The 8099-nt window shown below is 39.4% G+C and overlaps 1 long non-coding RNA gene across 1 annotated transcript in view; it reads right to left on the bottom strand.

Annotated features, from left to right (window-relative positions):
* Positions 1-496: 496 nt before the first annotated feature.
* The window catches only part of LOC109957161 (uncharacterized), a 13422-nt gene continuing 5819 nt past the window's right edge, over positions 497-8099 (bottom strand). The window contains exons 2-3 of the long non-coding RNA XR_002274509.1: positions 707-816; positions 497-581 (exon numbers count right to left, since the gene is read on the bottom strand). This is a non-coding gene — a long non-coding RNA (uncharacterized LOC109957161). The remainder of the gene's footprint in view (positions 582-706; positions 817-8099) is intronic.

Raw genomic sequence — 8099 nt, 5'->3', positions numbered from 1 at the left:
TCATCCATGAAGCCCCACCCCCCACCCCCACCCCAAGGCTTCTGCCATTTATTCTGTCTAGCATTACTGCCACGCTGAGGGTCTGTGGGAGGCAGTGCCAGGTAGGCTGGGTTAGGTTTTTTGGTTAAATAGAGTAGCCCAAAGATGCCAACATGGGGTCACTGCTTTAAATGACTGAATTAAGTTTCTGTTGATGCTATTTCTGTTGGCAAAAATAGTTTCTGAGAGAAAATCTATTGAAAATGACAGTTTCCAGGTGTTTTGGATGAATAAATTCACTTCAGTATACAATGCTAGGGTATATTATTTTGTCAGCATAGAGAGGCACAGAGAGATCAGGCTACACTGGCAGTCTGGCTCTAGTCTGAGTTTGAGGGCACACTTACAGGATTGCTTGCAGTGTAAAGTTAAACATTTGTTAATTAGGAGTAGTCCATTTATCAGGTACATTTCTGTTATATGATGGAGTTCACTTAATGCATATTTAATGTGTGAATTCATGAGTTGTACAGTTGGAAGGTGTCAATCTGGTCTCGAAGTATAAGCAAGACAGAAATTTGAAAAGCACCAGTGTTTCCACCCTGTAATGAGAAATTACAGAATGTAATCAAAACCATAGGGGAAGAGCTTTTCACCATGCTTATTCTATTCTCACACAAGGGATCTACTGTATGTGGAAATCAGAGATGTTTTTCTTTATTCTTACCCCCTCAGGCCAGCTCTGCAGGTTATCCAGATAAGGGCTTCTCTCCATATCAGCAACATGCAGAATGCACTTACTCAAAAAGGTGTGCAGATATTCAGGGATCAGTCATTCTGTCCAAAAAGAAAAAACAAAAAGATCTGTGAAAATGTTTTTTAAATTGATTTTAATAGCTATTGAAGTTCTCAGTACAATAAAATATGTATATAAAGATGAGGAAGCTGTTACATTACTGTTACTGTTTCATGTAATTTCAGTCATACACTGTCTGGTCTATTATATACTGAATGTGAGGACAGCATGAGAATGGAGAATATAACAAGATTTTATTTTATAAATGCAAAACTACAGGTTGTGAATGCATTCAGTGCTTTATTAGTTTAGTCATCTTGCAAACTCTGCATTTATGAATTTTGCCTTCTGTCCTCTAATGGCTGTTTTAAAAATATTTGGTGCTAGGTGTAAACAGTGCTGAGAACAGCTTCCACTGACTCTGATAGCCTGGTCATTAAAGAAAACCTAAGTGACTACCTCTGGATATACAAAGAATACTGAGATGGATATTTCTAGGCCACTAATGGACATGTACACAATGTTCGGCACAAGCATTATCTCATTCAAAGACCATGTTCTTTAAAGCAGAGTTCATCACTGATCCACTCTGTTTTCACTAACTAAGACATGGCTTAAATCACCTTTGGTCTAATGGGGTCCTGGTAGGGGAACCATAGTGTTGCTGCATGCTTCGGGTTTGTGTGTTGTAGAGTATGGATTGGATCGTATATTTCTGTCCGAACCCTTAATGAGCCCTAGGGTGTGGTGGCTGAACCAGGCCCCAAACCTGACAGGTATACTGTACAGTATTTCATGTCTGAACCCAACCCAAATGCAACACAGCTGTGTGTTTTTCGCATATGGCCCTCATGTGTGCAATATCATAAACAGCGTTAACTTAAAGCAACATAGCCACTATAGGCTCGTCATGTTATTTTTTTTAATAGCACTTTAAATTACACTAAAGAAGAAGCATAGAGTCATGTAGTCCATTTTGGTAAATGGTCTTATACTTGTATAGCACTTTTCTTTGCCTTATAACACACTCAAAGCCCTTTCACAGTGTTTGCCCATTCATCCATTAGCACTCCCAAGCACTCACACATTCACACACTGGTGATATTACTGGGAGGTTGAGTGTCTTGCTCATGGACACTTTGACATATGGAAAAAACTTGCAACACAGACTTAGAGACTACGTTCATCAACTGCAAACCATTTTATTCTCCCAGAGAATTTTAGTCGTTCATTGTGGTCAGAGTGTATATAAGACCACGAGCCCACATTATCACGCTACAGCACCTGGCTGACCAGATAACTAGGCTGGAACTGGAACATCCTGACTATCCTCTCACTGTTCTAGGAGATTTTAACAGAGCAAATCTCGCCCACAAACTGCCCAAACACAGACAGCGCGTCAGTTGTCTTCATAAGTTACAAGCAAATACACAATCACTTAACACACAGCCCACCCACAGACACCTTCAATATTCAATTATTGCTTTTGCTTATCTCCATATATGAGCTTTTTGTTGTTGTTTTATTATTATTATTTTGTTTTGTTTGTTTAAACAGCCGTCAACAACTCTGCAATTTCCTGCTAAAACAAGGCTGCTTGTCCCTGTCTTTTTCCTGTCTGTCTAATCAGGCTTCTATCTGAACAATCTACTGCTCATACACAGAAAGCAGTCAACATCCTGGAGCAGTTCTGAAATGGTAAAATGGAGGCATAACACTATCAAGTAGCCCGACTGTGGCTCCAGACTCATCTTCCACCTCCAGATCCCTGCAGCCTCGGTCAGTTCCACATCACTGCAGGCCAGGGCACCCAGGATGGAACACGGGAGCCATCAGACTGTTAGGGTGGCAAGTATTAGGATACTCTTTCAGGTGTATGAAATAAAGTCAAACCTTTGCCTCTAGATTGATAGTTTCTAATAAAACGATAGCATTTTGTGGTAAATTAAAGAGAGATAACACAGCTGTTGCCAGTCAAACCTCCTCAGGCAGAGCTTTCCCAAATGCTCTGTCACAGCTCAGTCACCTGTGCTGTTTCCACTGGACTGGACTTGCCAGCAGCCACCCTGAGGACAGGAGCCTGGGAGGTGGCTCATGATGTTACAGGGAGCCATAACACGCACAAACTGAAAACATTAGATCAAACTGAAAACTCACAGACATCCGGTGTCAGGGGGATGAGCATTCTTAATAAAATTCCACCTGTTCAAATGTTGTTAAAAGTCACAAGTAATGTTTTTGTATTTTAGTAGGTTAAGGCCCAGAGAAAGTACGTGCAACACCTCTTTGTCTTCAGGTTCAGGTTTTACTGCATGGTTTACTGTGACTCCACTTCAACCAAACTCATCTAAAAATAAAGTCTCATACATGCATAAACTGTGAGAAACCAGGCCCTAACAAGAGAGGGTGAAGACCCACATAGCTGCATATTAATGGGTTTCATCAGGTCATGTAAGGAAAAGAACAAGTTGTAGGAAAATATGAAGTAAATAAAAGCAGTAAAAGCAGAATGATGAGCTGTAATATGTTTAAAGGGACTAAAAACTTTGTTGTTCTTTGCTGATAATGAGAGCACTGGGACAAGTAGAATAAGAGTGAGCTGCTTGACCTGAACATGTAAGTGCTGAAATTATAAAAGAAACCCAACAACAAATAGCAATTACAATTCAACTGATAAATGAGTGCATTTAAAATGTAATGCCCCCTTGAGGAAACATAACGTTGTATTTGTCCTTTGCAGTGGCTCAAACTGCTAGGAGCTGCATTTGACAAAATCAGGAATATTTCAAGCATTAATGTGTCTCTGATATTCTTACCAGAGGCTTCCCTTGAGAAGGCTGCCCAAAGTCTAATAAAATGCGAAAAGTGAGCAAGTCTTAGATTAAAGAATGAATATTTAACATCTTAAGTGCCTTGAAACTTGAAATTCCTGTCTGACCTCACAATTTAAATGAGCTCACTGCATGGGAATCCCTAAATTATTTCATCTCTCTTTTTCGTCTTTTTTATTTAGTTTTTGACCCTATTGCACTATCTGCACTGTTTTTACACTTGTATTTTAATATAATTTTACTTGTAAGCCAAAATTGCTGGTTTGGAACCTTGTTTACCAGTGAGCTAATTTCAATTCCTCACACCTAAATAATAAAACTGGAAGCTTGTCAGTCCTCTATGTTGACCCACTACCTCTATTGAATTAGAGGTTTCTAACCTCAGCGGGATTCCCTTGGTCAAATATCAGTTATATACAGTAAATAAATAAATCTGTTTTGAGCACTATTCAGTTTGCAAGTCACAATTTTTTGAGCACACAGGCACAGATTCTGCTCTTACAAATCTGTGCCTGTATGCTCTCAAATTATGATTTGCAAACTGAACTTGTTGCAGTGTGTTTTGCGTGCATTCACAACTGTTGGTGCTGACAGGCATTCACGAAAAACCCATCATCCATAAACTGATCTTTCCACAGTCTGAAGGAGCTTGATCGGGAACAGCCTTTGTGGAAGGACAGCAGCCAAGGAACCGCTTTTCAGAAGGGCACAATAAGAAAAGGCTGAAGAAAAGGACTGAAGATCAGTGGAAAAGAGTGCGATGGAGTGATGAATCAAAGTTTGAAATGTTCAGGTCCAACTGTCAACACTATGTGATGCACAATGAATGCTCACAGCCTTCAGTGAACAATGGTGGAGGGTCTGTTATGGTTTCAAGACTTCAATACAGTCTTCCCAAGAGAATTCAAGCTGTGCTAAGTGCAAAGGGAGGTCACACTAAATAATGACTTTGGACTGTAAAAGCCATTTTATGCTGAAAATTTTGTTTCCTGTATTTTCTGATTATATTTCAATAAAGAGACTGAGAAACACATAATTATCATTATAACTTTTTGCTAAAAAGCAAAACTAATGGTGGCCTAAGACTTGTGTGCAGTACTGTATGTACAATATACACGTTAATACTTCAAATAGAAATAAGTTGATTTACTGGAAATTCCATTTTATAGGTTACAATTTTCTAGGAAATATTCTGTTCATATTTGTTCAAGTGGTGAATTGCTAATACAACCAAAATCCCAAACTGTCAAGTTTCTTTAACACAGGGCTGATCTCTTCCAAACCAGCACACTCCAATTTATATTTTTCCTCCACATTGTGTCCTGTCCTCCCCTGCTGTCACTCTGCTGTCCGTCTTACAGTGTCTTCAAGCTGTTCATCTTTATTATAATGACCTCCTCAGGGACTAGGAGGCACTGTCTGAAATGTCCCAGCTGTTTAGAGAAGGACTTTGCCACTTCATGTGAAACCATCAAAGGCGGTGACAGAGCGTGGTGCTGGCTGTCCTCTTGTTAAAAGCTGTGATAAGCAGAGTGCATACAGAACCTTCACAATGAGATGAAACAAACAGTAAGTTGCAGGGTGAAGCCCTCTCTCTGTGCAATAATGGGTTGGGATGGAGAGCATATTGTTTCTTTGATAGCAATACTCTTTGACAGCCACTCATGATAGCCTGTGAAATATTTCCTTGGAATATAAATATTTGGCAGCAAGTTAACAAACATGTTGTTTTCAAAGTGTGGATGATGTTAAGATAAAAAAAGGAATCAGTTTCCTCAAGTTTATGAAGCACAGATGATGCTAAGAGAGGTAAAGAATTGATGATTTCTGTAATGTGCATCTGTGGAACATATGTCCTATCATTTTGGCTTGTAAATATTTAGTAAACAAGGACAATAAACTATAAGATGCAGTATAAATGTAAACAGACTGCAGGTATCTATTGTGCAGCAGTGCAAATAATAATAATGTCTTTCACTCAAGAACCATTTCATTTCAAAGGTAATGATTCAGCGCTGCAGGCCTTGCATTCTGTGGACATCACTAAAACATTGCATGTCTTCTAAAGATGAGTTAATACAAAAGTGGTGTGCTTACATTTCCTTAACTTTTGATTTGTTCTGGAACCTCAACTCAGCTAAAATAATCACTTTGGATCCAAATATTCCCTCAAGTTTGAGTCTGTTCCTCTTACTGGTGGAAAGCGACAATTCTAGCAAGAGTTGTTCTGTCCTTTCACTGCATTTCTGTGGTAGTTAAAATCCAATAAAAGCATTGAAATCAATAAGAATCAAGCCCGAGCTGTCATCTGCCTGACATGTGGCAACCCCCTTTGGCTTTGCACATTGACTAGTCTCTATTATGGTGATATACTGTAACTGTCTACTTTGAGATAAGGTTGGAACAGTAGCTCTTTATGTAATCATGTCATAAGCTCGCTAGTTTGGCATTAATTGTATCATACAACAACAATGGTTGTTTAGGTGTCTTTTGTGAGGCATTGCTGGTAATAGATGCCCCTGTGGAACATATTTCAGGACAATGTTGAAAAATAGGAAAATGTATTCAGATAGTGGTGATTCTGGTACTATTTGGCATAAACATTATCTAATGACTATTTGATTGCACTTTAGATAGAAGAAGAAGAACATTACTGATGTTTCTATCCCCATTTAAGGGGGTCTTTGTACTGTTAACACTGGGTTGGCAGTTAGTAAATAATCACATGTACACTATATGTATTCCCTATACAGCACAATAAACATACAATAAAAATACAATGTCTAGGTCTCGTACAATTATGGTCATTGTTTTGGTTAATTGTTGAGATTACTCTACACTCTACCTCTATGTATGGGTCTGGTCTCTACAATCAAACTCTGAGTTGTGATCTAAATATTCCTCTTTTGGTCCTTTGAACAAAATAGGAATTATGAATATGCAGAAGGAGAAGAGCAACCGCTCCAGGCCTCATAAAAAGCAGCATTGTTTCCCTAATAAAACTGAACTCTCCCCATCCGAACAGCAAGCATGACTTTGGGGGCATAATCGAGTCTCTTCGAGTCTTCTATCAGCCTCATATTGGTCTCCTGCACTAGATTGTCTGCAGGAGCACTGCAGGCTACAACAATCAATAAAGAGCAAGTTCAGAATATTTTTTCCATTATAAATAGATACTATTTTAAACAGGCTGGCCATGGTAGAATGGCTTGATTTAAATGCATTGAATACTGAATGACACCACATCTTACAGCTGGTAAAGGTAATCTGTAATCCTTTGTAATGGCCTGGAAAGCAAAGCCTGATAAAATGAATTACACAAGCATATTAATGCAGAAAATAAGGCATATTACTCAACTCTGGCAAGGTAAACATTTTTCAGAGTGGCATATCACATTAATGTTTACTGTGTTCCTGAGAATAGTGCTTGTTTCCCTTCACCTTATGTGTTGTTATGGTGCTATGAAGAAGAATTCAACCCAAATTACAGAAAATATGCCACATATAATAAACAAAACTCTCAGCAACCAGGTCATATTATAGGCTCCATAATCACTTCTGAGATTCATTTTGACAGCTCTGTAAAAATACTGCTTTGTTTATGTCCTGTTGGAAGTCATCAATAGTTTGATGAGCTTCAAAGAATGTTAAAGTGCACAAGGAATCATTAAGGAGGACTCAAATACAGTGAATCCTGGAGTTTGAAAGACAGTGAATTGCAACCTTTAGACACGGGTTGAGAAATAATCACTACTTTGATAGGTAACAACGTATTACCTTATTGCCAAACTAAAGGAAAACATAGTCTGTATTCATTGTTCTTAGCCATTAATGGCACGAAGTTGTCAATTCAGAGCTCACCTGAGGTTTACACATAGACCTGCATGTGAATAAGTTCAGTCGGCGAAGCTTTATTTTACAGGTCTGTATATTTCAGTTTGTTTCTAAATAATTTCCCAAGAAGTTTCCTGGAAAGAGTCATATAACTTGGTACTAATTACAGGTACAGTTAGAGAGTTATTGGTTGGTACACTTCCAGTTATTTCTAAATGCTATCACAACTACACGTCATCCACAAAAGATAATGCAGAAAAGACTATGTATCAGCCAATAGTCGAACCTCAGATTCAGGAGGAACAATGCGGTTTTCGTCCTGGCCATGGAACACTGGACCAGCTCTATACCCTCTTCAGGGTGGCGGAGGGTTCATGAGAGTTTGCCCAACCAGTCCACATGTGTTTCGTGGATCTGGAGAAAGCATTCGACCGTGTCCCTCGCGGTGCTCTGTGGGGGGGTGCTCCGGGAGTACGGGGTCCAGGGACCTTTGCTAAGGGCCGTCCGGTCCTTGTACGACCGGAGCAGGAGCTTGGTTCACATTGCCGGCAGTAAGTCAGACTTGTTTCCAGTGCATGTTGGACTCCGGCAGGGCTGCCCTTTGTCACCGGTTCTGTTCATTATTTTTATGGACAGAATTTCTAGGTGCAGCCAGGGGC

The sequence above is a fragment of the Monopterus albus genome, unplaced genomic scaffold (genome assembly GCF_001952655.1).
Source record: "Monopterus albus unplaced genomic scaffold, M_albus_1.0 scaffold24.1, whole genome shotgun sequence".
NCBI lineage: Eukaryota > Metazoa > Chordata > Actinopteri > Synbranchiformes > Synbranchidae > Monopterus > Monopterus albus.
The sequence above is the reverse complement of the archived record's forward strand: the minus strand, read 5'-3'. Positions and strand labels throughout refer to the sequence as shown.